The sequence below is a fragment of the Microplitis demolitor genome, chromosome 1 (assembly GCF_026212275.2).
Source record: "Microplitis demolitor isolate Queensland-Clemson2020A chromosome 1, iyMicDemo2.1a, whole genome shotgun sequence".
NCBI lineage: Eukaryota > Metazoa > Arthropoda > Insecta > Hymenoptera > Braconidae > Microplitis > Microplitis demolitor.
Window position 1 is genome coordinate 8906299 of NC_068545.1, and position 25361 is coordinate 8931659.

Below are 25361 nucleotides of genomic sequence, written 5' to 3' on the forward strand. Positions count from 1 at the left end.
TGATTTCTTAGGTGTGAATTGTGTTTAAATCAGGAGATTTTACTGATTAAGTTAAGCATATATTTGGATTTTGTAGCGCTGGGGAAAATAGTTGCGCATTTCATTTATGTGCTTATGATTGTTTTGAATTGGTTGGCGCATGCGCGTCAACGCAACAGTTGGCATCCGTAGATTTATTTATTATAAATAAATCTACTAGTTTTATGAATAAATCATTGGTTGATTTATCGGTGAATATTATTAAGAATTAATTAGGGAAAATACAATTGGTCATTTAGCGTCGGGAACTTGATAAACTACACGGCCACAGTTATGTAGTACGTTGGTGGTACTGTAAAGCAATAACATGCGACAGTGGTATATCTCTATTGGGTGAAGTGAGATATACGACAAAATGGCGTCGGCCTAGGTGCCGGCGTGAGATTCACGTGCTGCCATGGTCAGACGTGGGATAGTCTCTGTAAGAGTAGCGTGTGTGCTCTGTTACATTAAATTAATTATACATTTGTCGCCATTTGGTATTTCGTGTAAATAATATACACCCATTGGCATTAGTTGAGCATTTGTTAAATTGCATAAAGGAAAATACATTTACCGTATTAGCGTGCAACCAAGGGAGTTGAATAATACGTAAACTGTAAGTACTTTTTGGCTAATACATTGGCGTGTAATTTTGGTTCCCGAGTTGGTGATCATTTGTATATAGCATAAGAGTAAGAGAGACAGAGAATTCTGAGTATCAGTAACTGGTCATAAGCATATAGTGGAATGCGTGAATATTATACCCAGTGAACACAAATACAGTCAGTGAAATTATTCAATATTTGAGTATTATTTATGAATTATTATTGATTTGATTTATTAATTATTATTCAACGGAACATTGCTTACGAATTTGTATTATTTAGCGTATTGATTATTCCTAACTTGAATTATTAATTATTATTTATTTGAATATTGATTATGAATTATTATTACTTTGCGTATTAAGTATTATTAAATTGAGTTATTAATTATTGTTAATTTGAATTATTATTATATTTATTTGTGAGTTGATTCATCAAATAATTATTTTATTATTTGCGTTCAAAACAGAATTATTTTGAAATACTGTAAACTCACCATTGGAATTTACTGGGAAGTGGTATTGGGAAATACTTCAAATTCTTATCCAAGATTATTTATCTATTGTCTCCTAATTTACATTTGTTTATGTTCACGTGCGAGTGAGACTGTTGATTATTAATAACTATATGTTTTACAATACGTTTATTGTTTATGCAATAGTATTATTATTTGAATTAAGTTTATATGCGCATACTATTACTATTATTTTCTTTTGTAAGTGATTTATTATTATTTTTGAACATTATTTATGTGAGTATGCGCTATATATTGACTGATTATTTTAATTAATTGATGGATAATTAAAGCAAATGGTCATCAACCCGGTATTTATTTAATTTTATTATTTTAATTACTGCTATCTTTCTTGCTATCCTTCTTCCTAAATCTGAAATCGCTATCCTGTTATTCATTTTATTTTCATTTTCATTTTTTTCCGTTGTGTTATTTTTCGAGTTAATTTTGTTCGTGGGGCACACGAACTGGCGCCCAATTAGGATTTCTAACCCAGCCTGAGCGGAGCGGCCAGTCCAGGGAGATCCAGGACATCTCCAGGTGGGATATTTGGTTTTGGGTTTATTTTATTTTCAGTTTTCGACCAACGGAGAGCCATAACGGCTATTGAGCGCCAACTACACTCCGCCGTGGGACGCGCGAAATAGAAGAGAACGTTATACACTGAGATATCAGCCTTCAAACGAAAAAATATTTTTTTGGCTTTGATCATGGATATCTCAGCTACCAATTATTACATAGTAAATCGGAAGGCAGCTTTGAAGACTTTAATAAGTTCCTAATGAAACCCTTTTATAATTTTTTATGATCAAAATTTTTTTGTATCTTTAACATCCATTAGAAATAAGAACGAAAAATGACTATTTTGAGTTTTTCAATAAATCAACGGTTACTTTAAAAATATCAGCTGAAAGACTAATGTTGCCAGGTTATTTTTTGCTTAGTGTACTTTACACAACACTGTAAATTTTCAAATTGATCCACCGAATTGTTTTTCTATACTTACATTTACTGAGTAATTAAATTAAAGAAGGAAGATAACTCGAAAAAAATTCTGACAAACGATTGACTCTGCGGGTCCACCCAAAACTCCCATATATTTTCGAGCTCCTTGAGTTCGAAAACATTATTGCCAATATACATTACTGGAAAAAATTAAAGGATCAAAAAAAAATTCCAAATTTTTGGGTGATTTTCAACAGGCCGTAACTTTGAGAGAAATGGTCGTACGAGGAAAAAAAAAAGGAAATTGTAGCTCCAAGTGTCTAGTTTTTAGATTAGAACTTCAAAAATTTTTAGTGTCAGCGGTTTTTGAGTGATCTTAGAAAAACCAGCGAAAAAAAATTTTCAAATTTTTTTTGCATTTTTTTTTTTGGTCTACGGGTGTGGGAAACTTTTTTTTTGCTTAACCACTATAAGGATCGGATACCTTCATTATTCAGCTTTAATTTCATTTTTTATAGACCTTGATAAGTCCACTTGTCGCCGAGACAACGGTTTTTAAATGGAAAAGGATTCTTTTGTCTTTGATTATCGATATCTCAGTAACCAATAATCACACAGAAAGTTATGGTGGGTTTCAAAAACTTAAATAAATTCTTTTGAATGATTAGCCATTGTTTTTTCGAAAAAAATTTTTTTCCTTTCGTCACATAAATTTGAAAATGCAACAGAAAAAGGGCTTTTGGTGGTTTTTTAGAAAATCAAGCACTGGATCGAAAATATTGTAAATATCAATAATTTTGAGTGTGCATTTTACAGTTCAATATGCCCACAAAAACCCTACAAAGAGCCAGATTAATCCAACCAGCCGTTTTTTGTTTCACTCGATCGAATTTTTGAAAAAATTAAAGGATCAAGTTTTTTGCTCTGAAAAGCTCATAATCTTTAACAAAATGAAAAAAAAAATTTTTTTTCAAGCTTCGTCTACATTCGCATTCTAGACAGTGCTGAAACTTTCAAAAAATAAAAAAATTTCAGAAAAAAAACAAAAATTAAATAAAAAAATTTCTAAGATCACTCAAAAACCGCTGACACTAAAAATTTTTGAAGTTCTAATCTAAAAACTAGACACTTGAAGCTACAATTTCCTTTTTTTTTCCTCGTACGACCATTTCTCTCAAAGTTACGGCCTGTTGAAAATCACCCAAAAATTTGGAATTTTTTTTTGATCTTTTAATTTTTTCCAGTAGTGTATGCTCGAGCTCTTTGAGCTCAACAATATTTTCGAGTACTTTTATGTTTTCGTACTCATCGAGCTCAAAAAAAGTTATGTTTCGTATTAATTTCCAAGAATTCGAGAAATTACAAAAAAAAAATCAATAATGAGGATTGTTTGGTAAAGTATTGATCCGATTATGCTTGATAAGTTTCATATTTTTGGACAGTAATTAAAAGATTTGATCAAGATGGAGAGTCACATGAACTTATAATTAAACAAGCGAGTCAATATAAAAACCATATGGAAAAAAATGTGAGAATTAGTATTTTTCCAAAATTTGTGATGATGATATTATTAAAACTAATGAACCGATTGCAGTAATTTATCTTGTTATCATTAAACACTATGAAAATAAAGGGCCAGTATAGTTTTTGGGACATATGATGAATTTCACAATGCGTTATCCAGGAAAAATGAAGTCAATTGTTATTTTTTTAATTTTCCATCGCCGATATCTTACGAACTAATAAACTGATTTTGAAACTTGACGCAATTTTTCAATCTTTAATGCTAAATACAATATTTTGAACCAATCGCTTCAGCGATATTGAATTCATTAGAATAGAACGCTTTTTTGAAATTTTATCGACAACAATATCTTTTGGAGAAACGATCCAATATTTATCGTTAAGATGGCATTCGACGCGGTTAGTTAAGTTTTAAAGCTGTTGAAAATTAAAAAATTTACATAGATTGTTATTTTTGTTGGGAAATCTGATAATATTATTTATTTGTTGAAAACGTATTTTTGTAAATGATTTGACTATAGCTTAAAAAAAGTTAGACAATTTAATAATTTAAAATTTTTTAGCTAAGAAATAAAAAACAATGATAGTAACCATAAATTTTTCTCTGAAATTTCAGACATTGAATTAAAAAATGAAAATATTAAAAGATGATGAAGCAGAAACTGAACGCACTGAACTGTGAAGGAGTACATTTAGAAACCTGTGCCGAAATATAAAAATAATAAAATAGTACTACCACGAGTAGGTGATATTGGATATGTAAAATGAAAATATCAAATTTTGTTTCCATCAAAGAAAATAAGATAAAAACCATCGTCAATTGAAAGAGAGGAATAAGAGTAAGAGCAAGAAGAAAGAGAGGTAATTATTCTGATGACATTGACCCGACAATGACCCAACAACCTCGCTCGACTCCACTCGATTACACACCCACACACATATACACACTATACTTGCTTCACTTTTTCATACTCTCTTTCTCTCTCTCTCTTTCTCTCTCTCTCTCTCTCTCTCTCTCTCTCTCTCTCTCTATATATATATATATATATATATATATATATATATATATATATATATAAATATACATATACATGGACTTGTTTCGTATAACCGTAGTTCAACGGAGTTCAATCCTCGATCGGCGAACCTGAAAACCTTGGTGTAATATTATGTATACAATAGCATTGAAATGTGTGTGGTGAGCTTTTAAAGCGGCTGTGCTCTTCATTAGATATTTCGAGTCTACTCTTGTCTATATTAACTTCTTTTCGTATCGTTATCCCGTCGTTGTCCTTGGCAGCGTAAGTTAATGTTAACGTACTGTCTCATATGGTTTGTTGAATATATTCCCTTGTATATATATATATATATATATATATATATATATATATATATATATATATATATATATATATATATATATATATATATATATATATATGAGTGTGCATGTTTGTATGGATTGTCGCTACGTATCATCTTGATCTTGTGCACACTTGCTTCTATTCAATGAAGCGGTACATCTCGGCCTAATTAAACGGAACGACAGCCTGCGCAGATTAAAGACTGTTTTTACATTTAACTATATTTTTTTTTCTTACCTTCAGTTGAATTTTTAGTCATTAATGAGAGACACTTTAAAATTGATACAAGTTTTTTTATTTAATTAAACTTTTAGAGGTCTATGAACCAATAATTTAATTTTAATAATTTTATTTCTTGATCATTCAATTAATTTTTTTTTTTTTAAGTCTACGGTTTTTGTAGCACCGCGAAATAACCGCGAATTCTTGTAGAACTCGACGAAATCAGACTTTATTTCAAATATTTATAACTTTTTTAAAAATGAAAACTTTCAGACTTTTTTTTTTAAATTTTATCTTTAAATGTACCTTCCGGAAAAAAATTTGAAGGTTTAAAAATCTATGAAATTTATCACTTTTTAGAAAAAATCGCATTTATTCTCCACAACAAAGCGAGATATCCAAAAATTTTATTCGAAAAAACAATCGTATTTCGTTGAATTCTATAAGAATTCGTGATCATTTAGCGGCGCCACGTAAACTGTAGAATCCCATTTTTTTAGTAAGTAAAATTTATTTTGAAAAATGAAACTTCGAAATTATGAAATGAAATACATAAAAAAATAATTATTACCCGATGAAAAAATATTTTATATAACTGTATAAAGTTATATATGAATTATATACAATTAGATAGAAGTTGTTAGATGAGCGAATAAACTACAATGGATCTGGTTTAGGCGTGAGGAATTAAACAATTAAAAATTACACAGTTTTGATCAATAAATAAATGAGAGATTCATTTACACCTTAAATTGTAAGAAATTATGCTTAATAGCGAATGCAACAAAACAGACACGTGATAGCGAATGCAACTTTGGTGATAAGATTCACGTATATAAAAGACACGTGGCTGAGAGCAGTTAAATTAACGGAAATTAATACAGATACTAATTACGCGAAAATATCAGTTTATTTATTCTCAATAAATAGCAGCCTTAATTTTACTGACTAAATATTGAGAGAAATTAGCGTAGCGGTTTAGTTTAATATCACAAAAGAATAGCGAAGCGGTTTTAAGAGCACGAGGTAACAAGTATCGAAGCGCGTTGTAGAATCAAGATGGTAGCGTCGTTGAGTCGTGGAGAAGCTTGGTGTCGACGTGGCAGCCTTGCTGCATATAACGAATTTTCCCATTGGCTTAAAAGCGCGCCAACAGTTAGCAGTTGATAGCGAACTCTCTCATTGGCTGACCAATATAAAACGAATTATGTGATTGGCCAGCTTGTAGTGGGTTCTCAAGGCGTCTTGACACTTGATTAGCGGAAATGCACGAAGCTTGATTCAAATTAGTCAAGCTCGTGACTGAACAGAGGTAATGCATAATTATATAAAATTTTTATATAATTATATACAATCGTATATAATGCTTTATAAAAATGCCAAAAAGAGTAATTAAATTATATACGAATGTATATATTTGTATGCAATTATATAGAATTTTATATAATTATATATAATTTATACGAAAACATTATCTGATTATATACAAATAAGATATAATCATGTACGATTATATACAAATGAATTGGGCCATTTTTTCTATCCACCCTAGTAAAAATGAAAACGAGGCACTGGCCAGCGCCTAGCCAGTTTCACTAAAGTAAAACAAGGCGCTAGCTAGCATAAAACAGAGGCACTGGCTAGCGCCTGGCCAGTTTCGCTAGAGATTATCTAAATCCAAAATGGCGACTTTTTAAATATCATTAAAATGACAAATGTCTCAATATTTTAGGTTATATATTTGAATATTTAAAATAATTATTATAACTATAAAGTTAAATGAATAACTTGATAATGGTAAATTTATTAATGTTTGAGATTAATATAAATAAATTTAACCAATCAACACTAATGACTTGATGAAATTAACATAAATTTATATAATAAAAGTACTATTTAATAAATGAATAAATTCAAACTACAAAATAAAAATTCAATAAACTATTTTTTAGTATTAAATTTATAAGTTTTTACAAACGTACTGAAATACTTTGCAAAAATTAAATGTTTTTTAAATTTTTAAATTAAATTAAACTTCATCAGCATCCGGCATTTTTTCCACTTTAAAAGAAACATCACATTTATTTAAAAATATTGTTGCTGATATAGGTAACTCTGAGAGTACTCCAGACTAAATTTAATAACTCAGTTAAGTCACAATCCGCAATGTTTGTTTTAATTGCGCACAATCGGAGTTCTACAATAGTGTCCAGTCTTTTCTCCATTTTCAAATATTAATTTTCAAACTATGTTATTTATTAAACTACTATATTATAAAAATAATAAATTATAAATAAACTCATTCATGTGAAATTTATTTAATTATGAAGTTCTTATTATATTTTATAATATTAAACTGCTTAGAAATCTTTTATAATGAATTAAAGGTTAATCAGTGTTTTTTGTAAACATAAATATGAATTAACCTAAACAATACATAGGCGTATGTTATGCCAATTTCTTAATTATAGATGGCTTACAATCTCTTGAACTGCCTCGATTTCGCTAGTTAGCGCCTAGTTTAAAACGAGGCAGCCCTCGTTTATTTTTACTAGGGCAATTGTATAGAATCTTTTTTTGATCGGGTAATAATAAAATAAGTGATAAATTATTTGAACAAATTTCAAGTTGATTATAAAATAATAGCCAAGTACAAATTTGAAAATAATTATAACTGAATAAAATAAAACTTATTATCACTGTCATCAGCTGAGAAACTTGTAGAGTTGATGGTATAAGGTTGTATCGTGTGTTTGCAGAAACCCAGTAAATAAAAGTGCTTGGAATACATAATGCACCAGTTAATCCCCTTGTCAAGTTTGTCGAGATCGCCACCACGAGTACAGAGTTGCAGTATATATATACAGAGCCTACATAATACCATTTAAGTTTTGTTTTTTTATTAATTTATTTTTCATACATCCCCACCCGCCATATGCACTAATTCCTATGGCTCCTTCTTAAACGTTTACGTGCAAGCAATAATAAAATAATAAAAATATAACAATTATAATATAGAACGCAGTTACTTATATTTAAGCGCTCTATTGAGAATAAAAATCATTTTTTATCCCGTTTGATCTAAAATCACAAATAAACATCTAGAAACTACTAAAGCCAAGAGATAAACGTCAACGTGCTGTTGCATAACTGCTTCTGTTACTCTGTAACAACTTTTACTGTTTCTGGTGACTGGGCTTATATATTATTGACATTATGCTTTTTTACCGTCAAAAATTTTAGCCCGTTTAGAATATATACGTATATATATATATATATATATATATATATATATATTATATATTAGGGAGTAATTATATATATATATATATATATATATATATATATACATTAGGGTGATTCAAGAAATAACAAATTTTTTTTTCTTTCTGGAAACAGGTTCAAAAGTTCCATTTAGACATAAAAAGATGCCTGTGAAAATTAGAGCTCTTAATATTATCATTAAGAGGTCCCGCATTGCACTTTTTTATTTTCCATAAGAATAACATGGAAAAATTTTTTTTTGCGTCTTTTGATTTTTATAACTAGCTAACGATGCATCATAGGAAAAACCAACAGGCAAATTTTTGTGTGGAATTGAATGCTTTACAAAAAAAATCTCCTATCATTTTTTGATAATTCGAAGTTGAAGTTGAATTTATATTAAATTTTGAAATCTTTTTACTTTTCCAGCGAAACTATCAGACTTATCACAAAATATTATAGGACCTTTTTTGGAGACTTTTTTATTTCCTACAAATTATTACGTTAAAAGTTATTTCGAATTCCTTATTGTTTTCTAGTTATCTTCATATCAATGTCAAGCTCATAAAAAAAATAGTCTTCTGATTGATTTTAAGAGCTTGATATTATTTCCCACAAATATATACGTAGTATTTATTCCTAAACAAGTCATCTACCGACGAAGCTTACCAAAAAAAATATTTAGTTCCGATTATCAAATATTTTTTTGGTGGAAACAAATATTTATTTTACCATAATAAGATTTAATTGAGATAAAAAAATGATTTATTAAATTATAATAAATTATGTTGATGGGCACAAAATATTTTTTTCTTCCAAATAAGTGACTAAAAATTTTGTTACTAAATCCATTTAGTACTCAGTAATAAATCCTTCTTCACAGTTAAAATTGAATATTTTCTTTAATAAAAAATTTACCTTTATTTCGATAATGATAATTTTGCGGTCAAAGTAAAAAAATCAACCAAATTACTATAAGATTATCCTTAAATAACTTTTAAACAAGTAAATTTATCAAAAAAACAAAAGAGACTTTTTTTGTGGAGCGCTTGATTTCCTACTACAATTTTGCATCTCCCATCTTTGTATATTAACTTGCTTAGGAGAAAAAAAATTAAATGTAAAACGCGCCAAAACCCCATGATATTCAAATGGAAAATGCATTGAGTTTGCGGCACGGTTTAGTGTGAATATTAAAGGCTTATATCGGTCTGATAATTTTTTTTAGCTCATAAACGAAAAATTTCAGGAGCGCTGCTCAAAAAAAAAGTCAAGTTGGTAAATAACGGACACCCTAATATATATATATATTAATCGTTACCCGCCCGATTGCTGGGCGTAAATTAAAGTTAACGTGGTGATTTTTTTTTATGATTAAAATTATTTCTATAACTACGGCTTCGACCTATGACTTCCTCGGCAATCGCATTCATACAATTGTAATAAGCTATAAAGAACTAATGACACAATGCACTTAGAAATAATAACATCATAATCATAAAGATGGAACGGGAAAAATTATTTGTTTATTTTTTTTTAGTTAAAAATATATCCGTCTTTCACATCAAATCTCGGATAACAGGAAATGTTTTTAATATTTTTGAGGAAATATAATGTTTTTTTTTTTAATATAGATTTATTGAAGTAATTCAGTTGAAGATTGTATGAAAAATCGATATCGTACGTTTAAAACTCACTTAAATATATATAAGTACACGACGCAATTAATCGTTATACACGGAAAGAAAATTATGAAAACGGTTCCCATAATTTCGTGAAATTTTTTCCTATACCATCATGAGAATTACGACCATAAATTGTGGGAGCAGTTCCTATAACTATAGGAATGTTTCCCACAATTATAGGAAAATTTCCTATAATTATGAAAATGATACCCATAACATTATTGGAATGTTTCCTTTAATTATAGAAATGGTTCCTACAATTTATAGGAATACTTCCTATAATATTATAGGAATTAATTCCACAATATATAGGAACTATTCCTATAAATTATAGGAACCAATCCCGTAAATTATAGGAACCATTCCCATAACATTATAGGTGTGTTTCCTATAATAGTATGAGAACTATTCCCATAATATCATAGTAATGGTTTCCACAATGCAATTTGAATAATTCGGATAATAATATGGGAATCATTCGCATATTATTATGGGAATAGTTTCTATACCATTATGGGAATCATTCCTATAATATTATGGTAATGGTTCCCATACTATCATGAAAGTATTAATTTAATGAAAAGTGTGGAAATCATTTCTAGAAGACACAGAAATATTTAGTATATGTCCATAGTTATATCTATATCTATTCGTGCATGAAAGTTGTCCCTGTATAGTGAGTCGTGTACGCATATCACTCATGGCCGATTTCTTCACTCGTAGTTATCCTACGATTAAGTTATCCATTAGTTAACGTGAGTTAACTGGAGATTTCAATTTCGTCACATCAGTTTAAGAAATAACCCCCGAATATTTTTGTCCTAAGGATAAATATTGGGCTGACTTTGTACCTGGCAGTTAACTTACTGATGTCAGTGTGTGCATAAAACCTCTACAGCGTAGAGTTTACATGGCACTGTCCATGCTTGTACAACTATTCTTCGAATGTCAAATATAAAATGAATAATATTTTCCTCCCATTTGTAAAAATTTTGATTGTTTCAGTCAGGTTCCGCACAGTAATCGGTGTGGTGCTGCACCAAAACCGTACATTTTCTTCCAGCACCGTACTGAGTTGGGCGCAGAATAGTAACCATTCGGATTCCAATATTTCTGTGTCCAAAAAAAAACGAACAATTGAGCGCGAAAAATCAATATTTCAAAAATTTATTAACTAGCTTTTTTACCATACCTGCACCGTAAGTTTGAATTCCTACAAGGTTTGAAGGAAAGAGAGTCGTTCTTTTAATTGATGCACAAACAAATGATAAAAAACATTCCATGCGCCATTCTTCCAACCAACAGAGGCCAAAATTTAAACTTTCAGGTGCTAATCTGGTGAAAAACCGTATGCACACCACGGAGGAAAGTAGGAAATCCCAATCCTAGCGTTTGCCACCCTTACCTTCGGCTCGGGCAGGCAATTATACACTTGGTTTGGAATACCCTACTTTCTTCTCTTGATGGGTAATATACTATTAAGACGGAATAAATTAATAGCCGAATTTTAGTATATGTTTTAGAGGGCCAATTTCGCCCTAAATTTAAATTTATTATTTTTGGAGCATATTGATTACTGATACATGACAGAAGACTAAAAAAAAGTAAAAAGGATAAAAAAAATCAAATATTAAAACTTTTTAGGGGAACCGATTTCGCCCCAAATTTAAAGGTGTGTAATTTTCCACAGACGCGGCATAGTGAGACCAAAAACATGTTAAGGGGCCCATATTGCCACAATCCCTTCCCCTACTTTCATTACTCAATAAAGTATAATTAAATTACACAGACTTTAAATTATCTTACTTACATCTGCACATAAATTGTAACTAAATTGATAAAACAGAGGAGTGTACCCTCAGAATTATAAAGGTGAGTTAGATATTCATACTGATGAAGTTCGGTAACTAATTCAGATGCATACAGAGTATTCCCCCCACCCACCCCCCACACATACACACACACACAAATAAATTGACAGCCCAAAACAAAAGGCACTAAGCACACCTGTTGACACTATATCTAATCTTGCACACACAAACACATGCATACACTAAGGTTTATCCGTGAACAATCATCATCATTATGTAGAATGCATCCACACGTATACAGATATAATCTCACAAATCTTGTAGAAAACGAACAACAAACCCAATCCGTACAGTATAGTATATAGAGACAAGAGTAGAGGCCAGATAAATACGAGTAAAGAAAAAAGAAGAAACATCTCCTGCCGTGAACCTAACCTGTTTTATCCCTCTCCAGAAAGTTTATTTTGATTTATCGTGTCGTCGCTAAAAAGATGTATTGTTATGACATTACTGGGGTCCCTTTTGTAGTTTAGCTACTACGTAGTCCTATAGCTACAACGCTATTGAACTACCATCCACATAATACTAAAACTACTATTACAACAGTTTAAGATTAGGAGAAAATGAAAAATAGAATTGAACTAAAAAATGGCTAGTGGTGTACGATAACTAAAATAGAATAAATACCTCTTAATTTTCCATGCCCCTTGACTTGGGAGTAGAACGTTGCAAAAAAAAAAAAAAAATTCAAATAGGGGACTCGATTCCCCTGGTTGAGTCCCCTAAATATATAAATGGAGAAAAAATTCGTTGGACAAAGAAGAGAAAGAAGTACGAGACAGTGACGGCACACTCTGATTTCATTGAGAAAAAGGGAACGAGGGTAACTTAGGGGATCAAAAAACGACCCCTCAGATTTTATTTTTGCGTCAATGAAAAGTGCAATGAACCCCTTGTAAAGCTAACGGGATTTAGGTAATTTTTTCTTTGTGCCTTGTGTTATGGGGTTTTGTGTAGGGTAGCTGTGAATCTCAAGCTTTACTTAGTAACCGGTAGATTTTAGTGTCATGTAAAAAATTGGGGCAGGTGAGTGTGAAAATCGAGGAGGTTGTCATTTTAATATTCTGATATATGTATAATATAATGAGAAAAATAGTTTTACAATGACGTGATCTGAATAATTACTGGATAGGTAGAGGTATTATTATGGGAAGCTGTGCGTAGTATCCATAGATATATGAATATGAAAGTCTTTCTATACGCATATTCTTTTATTATTATTTTCTTTCAGTTTGAATAGTTAAGAGTGACGAATGCATTTGGAGGTCGGTGACCTAATAAAAATGCCCGTTGAGAGAAAAATATTATTTATGGAAATCTATTTTTACAGTGGTGAAATTTATATGTAATGGGAGTTATCGAAACGGTAGCAAAGGATTATTTTTTTTTTTCAGATAAAAACACATGCGTTGTATGAGGACTTTTTTATTACGTGTTTGTACATACGGCTGATTTTATGGGCTATGTGACTTTATTCTTAAAAATAAGTTTTTTCGTAGCGGCAGATTTTGTCACTGTCACAATTTTTTTTTTTTTTTCGTAAAAAAAAAATTGTGAAATTCTACACAGATGGGGAGAATAGTGCTTTGTTATTTTTGTGCACTAAAAAAATTGGAAACTATGAAGAAAGGTGTTGAAATTAAAAAAACATATAGAGATAAATGAGTTCATAATTGTTATTGTAAAAAATATTTTAGTAAAATTAGTGAAAGAATAAAAGTTTCAGAGATGTTTTCAAAAAGAATTATATATTTTATTGAAATATTTCCTGTTAGAAAAATATTTTTTTGATAAATAAGCCAAAATGAAAAGAACAATTACTTCTGAGAAAAAAACTTTTTAAACCAAATATGTACTTTTTTGAGTTAAATTACCATTAATTAGGGTGTGCAAATAGTTAAAACTTACGAATTTCAAAATTTCCAACAATTCGAATTATTTGTAAATTTTCTTCTAAACGACTCAACATAGTAATATAGATTACTAGTTGACATTACAACATAATAATAGTTTTCCGAATAATTCCAATTTATGTCAGAGATAAATATAGTTCAGACACGAATCTCGACTCAAATCGTGTAATTTGAAAAGTTACAAATAATGCAAAAAATTTCAAATAATTTAAAAATTGACAAATAACTTGAAAAGTTACGAATGATTCGAAAAAATTTGAATTGTTCGAATAGTTTCGAATTATTCGAATAGTTTCGAATTATTCGAATAGTTTCGAATTGTTCGAATAGTTCCAAATTGTTCGAATAGTTTCAAATAATTTGAATAGCTTCGAATGATTCGAAAAGTTTTGAATAATTGGGAAATTTCAATTATTCGATCAAAAAGATATGTTCGATTCGATTCACACACCCCTACCATTAATTCTAAAATTATTTTAGCATTGAAAAAAAATATTACTCAATTATTTTTCTAAAAAATCTGCTCATTCAAAGACTCACATTCGTCCCATTTCATAAATACCCCCTACTTTACATACTCAAATTAACTATTTAATCTATTGGGAAAGAAAAAATAATATCAATGACTTTTTTAATGATTCATAATCAATGACACTCGAAATATCAGATTAAACTCGAATGTAATTGATGCGAAATATATTGCATTGATTCAATGTGAAGTTTCCTAACTAGAATTTTTCATAAAAACCTGACAATTAATTAATGTAATTGAATATTCCTTCACACAACTTAAATACAATAACTAATATTTTAATTATCAAATTTAACAAATTTAATATCAAACATCATATTCATTGATAATCACTTCATCCCCATAAACCATTAATATAACAATATTTATTGAATTCAAAAATAAATATATTATCTGACAATTTTCTTCAATAAAACATCCAGATTTTATAGTCTAATCAACAAGTTCAAAAACGTCTTAAATAGACATAAAGCTCCTAAAAATATGTATGATAGCTCATTGGATGCGGAATGATGTCTAGAAAAATGTTTTTTAAGGGCTTATTAGCACATGAAAAATTGCGATTGTTTTCTTTTTTCTTCTTTTTTTCTTGATTCGGTTCCTTGTTTTTCAATTTCTTCATCATCTTTTAAGTCTTTGGATTCGTTATGAGAATCATCAGAATCAGAATCGTTTTTAACAATAAAAATAATAAAAAAAAAAAATAATTTAGGGAATATACCTGTAAAAAATAGAAAAATTAGAAAATAAATCCAATTATTAAATAAAAGATGACATTTTTCTGTAAAAAAATAATGTAGAGACCTCCAATAGAAAGTGATTAAGGCTTATTTTAGTAAATAAATAATTAAATTTTAGCAAAATATTAATAATTCTAATGATAAATAAATGAAAACTGATCGATAGCAGAATGTAAATGAGGTAAGTATAAATTAAAACTAGTATAATATTCAAACAAAATTATATATTTCTATGATTTATATGTAATTAGAAAGATATTTTATCATAGAAGAAAAAAAGTTATTGGGTCCGTAGCTGTATCTATATTATTCAATAAATTATAAGCTATGAAATTTCAAAAAATATCAAAAAAACCTTAAATTTTTATAAACAAATGCTTATAACAACTGATAAACAATAGTTACAGGATCGACTTTGAATTTATTTCAAAGAGAAATAAATCCTTTATAAAAATGACTTGAGTGTTCTTTACCGTATCTTTTATAGTTTAAAAGTTATAACAATTTATAACTTGACAAATTATGTAACGGCTGTAATTTCATTAACATATAATATTTAAAAATGCTGTAAAAAATACACAAAAATTTTTTTCTATAATTTGTTTTATATGGTTGTTTTTTTAATTTTTTGTAGCTTTCGAAAAAAATATAACGATTAATATTAATTGTTTATAACAAATTGTTAAGTTAATAAATAATTGAATTATTTATTAAAAAAATGTATTTCTTTGTTAATCCGTTGAAAAGAGTCAAAGATGATTTTTAAGAAAAAAATAATTTCTTAACTAATTATTTAAACAATTGAAATATGAAAAAAACGATTTTAAACAATTAAAAAATTTATTTAAGAAAAAAATTTTTTTTTAAATCATTATTTCACCTATACAATAAGATGGTAAAAAAAATTTTAAAACATCCCAAAATTGTCTATTTGTTTATAAACAATTTCTTAACAAATAGCGTAAAATTTTTTTTTCCACTGTTAATTAATACCTATGGTAGATGCAAAAACAGCAATAATAAGATATTACTGAAAAAAAATTCTTTTCATAACATTTCTTAGAAATTTCATTTTTTGTTAATTAAAAAAAATTATAATTAACAAAATAATAAACATTAAAAAATTTTTTTTTTCATTACTTTATTGAGTACCTAAATGATAACAGCTCCACAAAGGAAAAAATTTATAGATTAATTATTTAAACTTTTATACCGTAATTTATAAAAACAGAGATTGGAAAAAAATTAGTTAATTAACAATGGTGTAAATTTTTGAAAAATCGATATAAAATTTTTTTCTCACCGAGGTTGTTTTCGTTCAAGTGTTTAGATTACACCATAATTTATTCAAATTTTCAAATTGTTGTTCAATACTATAAAAAAATTATTTTAGGTGATACACCGGCTTTTTAGACGGCACGCCTATGCCGTAACGACCTCGCGGAGCCCTATTTTCAGCGTTAAAAAAAAATTATAAATAATAGAGATAGAATTCCGGGAGTTATGACTTTTTTATTGGAAATTTCCTCCTCTTTCAGGATCTTTTTTCAAAATTCCTTAAATATCATTATTTTAGAAATTATTAAGGAAAAACCAAATTCCTTTTTTTTTTAATCTTTTTTTGTTTATAACAATCGCAATTTTTCATGTGCTAATAAGCCCTTAAAAAACATTTTTCTAGACATCATTCCGCATCTAATGAGCTATCATACATATTTTTAGGAGCTTTATGTCTATTTAAGACGTTTTTGGACTTGTTGATTAGACTATTAGTCAATTATACATTATTGATATATTATGTTTTAATAGAAAAAAGAAAAAAAAATCCATTTTTCGAATTATCTATTTATATAAAACCTTAATATGATTTTCTATGATAACAATGTTAGTTTAGGACGTGCTAGTGACACACTTTTTAAGATTAACATCATGGTCAATAAAGTGTGAATTTTCACGATAAAGAGCTCAAATATTATAATTTTATCTGCTATCAGTTATCACATATATCCAATTTAACGATGACGTCCAATTATTTGATAGAAGCTATACAAATACTTCTCTCTCTCTATCTATTTATCTATCTGTGTATATACTATGTATATACATGCAAAGATGTTTTCTATTTAGTAAGCGTCTATACCGTCGAGTCTTAATATATATATATATATATATATATATATATATATATATATATATTCTTATATATATATATACTGGTGACGCAGGATTTCATTACATTTAAATAGTTTTTTTGTTCGTTCGTAGATATTATGTAAATTATTCTCCGGGGGTTGTTGTTCTTAATTCTATCCTCGGTCACGTACTGGCTATTATGACCAAAGATATCTCTTGAGATAGATCTCATTCTTGATGAAGAGGCTTATTCATTTCTTTTCTATTACGTCCAATCGAATGTGTACAGCCAAAGATGTTGTTATTCACTCGTAAAATATAGTTTATTCGATTTTGGTTATTAAGTAAATAAAAAATAAAGGATTAATTGCAATTCAATTTATAACAATATTTTTAAAATAAAGAATTACATTAAATCATGGTAAAACTTGGTTTTGATTGATGGTTTTAAAATTCAATTAACGATTTTAAAGTCATGCAATTTTTCGCAGTACCATTAACATCGCAATTGATGATTATCTTTCAAGTAATTGAGATTTTTAGCGACGGAAATGGAGTTGATTTCATCGGGGTGTGAGTAGTTGAAAGGGTGGTGTTGTATAGAATACGTACCTAAAGGTTTAGACCCACAAATTTAACACTTCAAACAAGTGTATGGATTGATACAAACTAATACACACGCACCTAGGACCATGTCGTATAACCATGTACAAATATAGTATGTAATGACGTTTCGCGTAATCTCCGTTGCCCGTAAATTGCTGAAGGGCCTGTGGGAACGCTAGAGAATCAACGACATGCTTTTCCTTTGTGTACGACTAAATTAGCGGCCATATTATTTTGAATTCCATGTAACACTATTTATATTTATGTTTCGAGTACATTGAGAAAAAAAAATCGGTCTGTCGGTTGACCCTGCGGGCCAGCCCCAAAACTTCCCGCTGTTTTCGACCTCAAAGAGCTCGAAAACATTAGTGTAGATATATTTTCGAGCTCTTCACATGCTATCACATGCAATTGTTTTTTTATGATCTTTCCAAGCTCTAACAAGTTACCTGTTATGCTGAAGATTGAAAATTTAAGAATCGAAAATCATCAATGAAGCGGTTTTTAAAATTTAGTTCTTAATTTTGTTCAGTAAAATAAGTGTATTAAGGCAGAAATCAATGTCGGGGATCAAAATCAAGATTTAAATAAATTTTGACTCATGTAAGAAACAATAAAATATGAAATATCCGATAAAAATTTTAAAAACTACGTTTTATCGATTTTTTTGTTGATAATGTGATTTAAACTAAAAACCAAGTTCGATGACATTATATGATCGAAAGAAACCATAAAAAAGATGAGTTGGTATAATATCAGGCACATTTTAGTACGTTATATTCTGATTTATCCGGAAAAAATAACATAAAATGTTATTTTTTTAACTTTTCAACGCCGATATCTTTTGAACTAATCAATCGATTTTGATAGCTGACGTGGCAATCGGCGCGTTTTATTGAATTCTAGAGCTGATTAGATTTTGATGTCGATCGTATAAGTCGTTTCTGAGAAATCAATAAAAAACTAAAAAAAAAATTTTTTTTTTTTTTCGTAATTTGCAAATATTTTCGAGTCTATTCGATCAAAAAATCTGAAATCTTCAGGAAAGTTGACGGCCAACAAGCTCTTTCGATTGCCACCTCAACCATCCAAATCGATTCATTAGTTAAAAAGTTACAAAGAGTTTACATACATACACACACACACACACACACACACACACACACACACACACACACACACACACACACACACACACACACTCAGACATCATTCTGAAAATAGTCAGAATAGCTTCCTAGGACCTCAAAACGTCGACATGTGATGAAAACTCGATTTTCAAAAATCGGGGTGAAAACAATAACTTCCCGAAATTTTTGAAAATCGTCGATTTTCTTAGCGGGAAGTTAAAAATACTTTTGTTAAGAACATTTACTTGATACAAGAACATATATTCTTGATAATTTTCAAGAATATATAATTTTGTCTCAAGAATTCGTAGAATTGAAGGAAATAATTTTTATTTAATTCAAGTAAAGCTATTCTTTTGTTTACTCATAATATAATATCAAATTTATATAATAACAAAAATAAATTTGATGCTCTTTTCTCAAGAAATTGATAATTAATAATAATAAAATAAATATTTTGAACGGATTTCTCGAACCAAGAAATTCTTGTTTCGAGAAATATACGAAAATAGTACTTTTTTTTTCTCAGTGTATTTGACTTAAATCTAGCTAGTAACAGTCCGATTTTCGAAAATCGAGTTTTCATTAGATATTGACGTTTTGAGGTCCCTGTGTGTGTATGTATGGATGTGCGTAAACTAATTTTTGTTACACGATATCTTTGAAGCGAATCAACCGATTGGATCGAGCTTGGCGATGATTGAAAGGATTCATCAAGACTTCCGGGAAAAAATGATCAGCCCTGATCAAACATGAGCAGACATGAGTCTTCAGCCCTGATCGGAAATAAAAAATGGCCAGGCATGATCAGACCTGAAGCGTTAAATACGCTCAGGCCTGATCATACTTGATCATACCTGTTCATGTCTGATCATGCCTGATATATGGGATTAAATTTAAAATCTTAGCTATAATTAAATATAACTATCTTAGTTATATTTACATATAGCTAACGTAGTTATAATTATATATAACTTACATAGAATTTCATATAACTATTAACCAATAATTAATAAATTATATATAAAACTTTGTTGACTAAAAATCTATCATGTATAAGATATAAAATTTTGTTGACCAAGAATCTATCACGTATAAGATTTTTATTACTTGAGGTTCATAGAAACTAACTTTTCAAGTCAATCTCTTAGGTCAACGGGTAGCAGGTTAAACTTCCGAGCGCAAGGTCTACGGTTCGAATCCTGCACACCCCCTATTTTATTTTTTTATTTTTATAGAAATAATTATATATAATTGTTGAGACAAACCGCTTTTATTTTCGCGATCTTTACCAGCAGCCACCAGAATTCGCGGGTTGAACCCTGGCCTAGGCTGGCCTCTAACAAATTTTTATTTCACTTGGACAGAGCAGTGGGCTGGGGTTCTTGCACAGCAAAGACCCGCACTTATTCAAACATGGCAACGTATGTAAAGTTCACTAACTTACCTCACGGCTTATGACTTATCAATAGATTTCTTATTGTTGACGAACTTATCAATTCTTACTTAATTAATGATACTTTTATTAAACGATTGAAGGATCTTACCAGTAAAATAGGATATGAATAAGATGAACAAATAGTAGGTAAAATGAATGATTAACAATATGTGCAAGTTTATTGCCAATTATAATAATAAAAATTACTTACAAGAAAATGCAAGCGCTGGGTGTAATGTAGAGAGATGTGTGGCACAGTATAAATTTATATTACGAGGATCTCGCCAGTACGTACAGTGATAGTTACTTAAACTAACTTTACTTATAGAAATTAATAATTAAACAATAAAATATAATTGCAAGATAATTGCCAATAATGTACAGAATATCGCAAGTTAATTGCCTGAATTATAATTAGGTTTTTGCAAGTAAATTGCCGGAATTAGTACTGAATAATTGATATAAGAACGTCCGTACGCTAATTGATCCAGGATCGAAGTCTAAGTTGTCTAACCGATAATTGAGGGTCTGGGACTTGCCTCTGAACTCTGTCCCCACTTCACCCTTACGGTCATGCGTCAACGTGAAAATAAGTCATGTGACCACGGCACTATGACTTGTGTAGTTTCAGACGACAAGAAGACGGGGAAAAATGGGAACCGCAAGGCTGAGGACGACGAAGACAATTCACATTGTCTCATTGTATAATATAGTTATACATAACTATATATAATTATCTAGGGCCATTTTTTATCTATAATTTTTTTACCCGGATGGGCCTGAACAGACATGAACATACATGATCAGACCTGAACATGTCTGGCCAGGCCTGGTCAGGCATGGTCATTTGTCATGTCTGATCAGGCCTGAAGACTCATGCCTGTTCATGTCTGATCAGGTCTGATCATTTTTTTCCCGGGATGAGCATGACTGTTCGTGCTTAGTCAGGCATGCCCATGCATGATCAGGCCAGAACGTATTTAACGCTTTTGATATGACCATGTCTGTTCATGCTTAGTCAGACATGGTCATGAATGATCAGACCTGAAGTATTGACTTCTTCAGACATGATCATGCATGAACAGGCATGATCATATATGCACAGGCATGATCATGTATAATTTCAGGACTAGTCATACATAAAGAGACATGATCATGTCTGAACATTTTTACCCGGGTTATTTCGAAATCGATCGGTCTAGTAGTTTACGAGTTATACGAAAAATTCAAACTTAAAATTGTTTTTTTTTTAGGTTTTTTTTTTATATAACTCATAAACTACTTGCGCGATCCGCTTCAAAATGGATTTAGTTCTAAGTTCTGATGAGTTCATTCAACTGCGACCATTTATTATTTTTTTTGGTTGAAAAACATAACAAACATTTTTTGACTTCGAAAAGCACAAAAATTTACACACGGAGAAAAAAATATAGTAATTTTTACTAAAAAATATGGGTAAAAATTACTATATTTAGATTGTAATGTTGAACCGCTATTGAAAATATAGGAAATATTATTAATCACATTAGTATATTTTACTTATCGTGGTTAGTAATTTTTACAATACGGATAAAGGAATATTTACTATACTGCTTAGTAAAATATACATCTCAAATATGAAATAGTATAAAACCTCATTAGTAATAATTGTAAGTCGTTTAGTAATTTTGAAAGTACGAATATTGGAATATTTACTATACTGTTTAGTAAAATATACATCCCAAATATGGAATAGTACAAAACCTGCTTAGGAATAATTGTAAATCGTTTAGTAATTTTTAAAGTACGAATATTGGAATATTTACTATACTCTTTAGTAAAATATACATCGCAAATATGGAATAGTACAAAACCTGCTTAGGAATAATTGCAATTAATAATTACAATAAGCTTCCGTAATTTGAAAAGTAAGAAATAAAATTAACTGATTGTAAAAAATAATATATTTATACGAATTATTAATAAATGCATAATGCATTTTTTTATCTTAATACATGAATCTTTTCATACTTATAAACAAATATATATATGTGACTATTATAAAGATTTATAAACAATTAAATTTTTAAAGTATAATTAATTAATTTGAAATCATTGATTCGAGCATAGTTGACTGTACACTAGTTGACAATTTAGTGTTAACTAGATTTATAACTATTTATCTAATTTAAAAATTATTCATCATAAAAAATTCAGTGAGTCTATAAAGGATAAATAAATGATTCAATTTGCTATTATTGTTATAACAAAACATTTAATTTAAAAAGTTATTGTCATAGTACAATATGATGTGTATTTGTAGGAAACGACATTAATTATGATTATATATAATAATATAATAAATATTAAAAAGTAAATAATAATAACTTATAATAATATATAATATATAATAATATAATATATATATATATATATATATATATATATATATATATATATATATAATAATCACAAGCACATGCATATATATTTCACCTTCACTCAAATAATCACTATACAATTTTATAGGTTATGCTTCCTGAAAACAGGTTAACAGTACACACTATTCCAAAGCGGTTTGGGCAGAACTGAGTGGAGCGCACGCCGGGTTACAACGATATGGTTTCAACATAGTACAAAATTACTAAACGTTTAGTAATTTTTGTATACTATGTAGTAGTATTTCTTATGCGCATAATAAAATTCATAATACACGTAGTAAATTTTATTTCATGAATAGCAAAATTTATATTCCGTTCAATAATTTATCAAAAATCAGAAATGTAATATTTACTATATTGCTTTGTAAAATATACTTTCCGTTGTATTGTATTTATTAAAAATTAATGTAATAAAATTTACAACTCTGTTTAAAAAAAATTCAATCATGATAGTAAAAAATCTATTGCGTATAGGAATTTTTAAAATCTGCATATTGTAATAATTACTGAACTGTAAATTTTACTAAACGTTTTGGAATAATTACAAAATGAAATGTATTTATTCATTTCTGTTAGTAAATTTTACTAAAATATTGTAATTATTACTATATTTTCGAGACTCGTTTTCTCCGTGCAGAGAATAATGTTTTCGGGTCGGCCTACATGGTCGACCGTTTTTCAGATTTTTTAATAATTTTTATTCATGTTCATAGTGGTGAAATATAAAAATCGCTGAATGCTAGAATATTTTTTTTATGCCAGTTTTATATATAAAAACACCAATTAGTGTCGAGCATGTACAGTTAACCAGGATTAAAATTCAAAACATTTTTTTCCGTTAGTCAATAACACCGGTTATCTGAATCAAACGCTAAAATAAAAAACTAATGAATGATAAGTGATGACAAAAAAAATTAGCCGTTATTGATTTAGATGAAAACCAGTCGAGAGACAGCTGTTAAGTGTGCATGCCGCTGATAACCTCATCTATTAGTGTCCTTTATAGATTTTTCCAACTAAAATATCGTTCCACATTGAACGGGAAAAATATATATAGAGGGTATCGGTCTGATAGATTTATAGAAGGTGATAAGTACCTGATACGAACTTAACACAAGCATGGGTCCACTAGATAAGTTTAAAGCTGATGGGTTTTAGTCGTGACATTCGTCAAGTGCTTGAAGAGAGTCCAAATGGAATGCTCAATGTATATGTTAGCCGTCCGTTACCACCAGTATATATCTACATGCGTCACGGTACATGCTGCAGCAAGTATACATTTCTGTTCTATTCGTCAGGTATACCATATACATTATATACACCCCAACAGCTAAAACGGACCAAGTAAACTCAGTTTAACGTCTTGACTAGGCATTTCCGCTCTGCATTATTATTTAAAATTCAACTGCAGTGATGAAAACAAACTTTGTTCACAAATTAAAACATTATTATCAAATAAACGCACTACTTTATTTATTATTTTCAAGTCTATTGCTAATATAACATAAATATTCATGCCATCAGAAAAATTTCTTTTTTCATTTTCAGACAGAACAGAGTAGACTAAAAAAATAATATAGTAAAATTGACTACATTGGATAGTAGAGTGACCCAGAAAATTCATCTTTTTTTTTGTTTTCGAATCTTATATAAAAATTCGCTGATTTAAGATATTTTCAGAACCTTTTCCAAAAATCAGCCCAATAAGGAATCTTTAAGAGGTTGCTCAAAAATTTTGAAAAATTCGAAAAGTGATTGAAGTTCGAATTATTTTTTTTCTAACTTTTTCTTTCTCGTGGTAGCAATAGTTTATATCTGTAAAATAATGAATATGCTGAAAATTTTAGCCCAAAATTTAAATAATTAAACGTCACTCAAAAATTTTGAATGTTTCCGAGTGCTCTGTCTTTTGAACATTTTCAAGCGACCATTGGATATTAATAATAAAATATTTCAATTTTCACCACCAATTTATTTCATAACGAATTAAGATAGAACACGAAACATGAAAAATAATTAGTTGTTAACATACTTTTTATTGTTTCATTGAATTTTTTGATTTCTTACATCCCGCTAAGAGAATCAACGATTTTTGAAAAATTCAGGAAGTTATGGTTTCCAACCTGATTTTCGAAAACCGAGTTTTCATCAGATGTCGATGTTTTGGGGTCCAAGGAAGCTATACTGACTATTTTTAGAATTATATCCAAGCACCTGCACGCGCGCGCGTGTGTGTGTGTGTGTGGGTGTCCGTGTGCGTGTACGTGCGTGTGTGTGTGTGTGTGTGTGTATGTGTGTGTGTGTAAACTCGCTATAACTTTTTAACTAATAGTTTACTTCTCCTAGTACTAAACTTAGTGGCCAAAAATTGCCGTAGTCGAAAAAAAAGTTGAATAAAATAGACAAAAATCTGGTGAATCGTCCGGTACAAAAA

General features: G+C 29.2%; 1 long non-coding RNA gene across 1 annotated transcript; it reads left to right on the top strand.

The window, feature by feature from the left end:
- On the top strand, positions 1-23170 carry LOC128667746 (uncharacterized). The gene is made up of 3 exons (XR_008403679.1): positions 1-637; positions 4226-4470; positions 23016-23170. It is a non-coding gene; the product is annotated as an uncharacterized LOC128667746 (long non-coding RNA).
- Positions 23171-25361: the final 2191 nt, after the last annotated feature.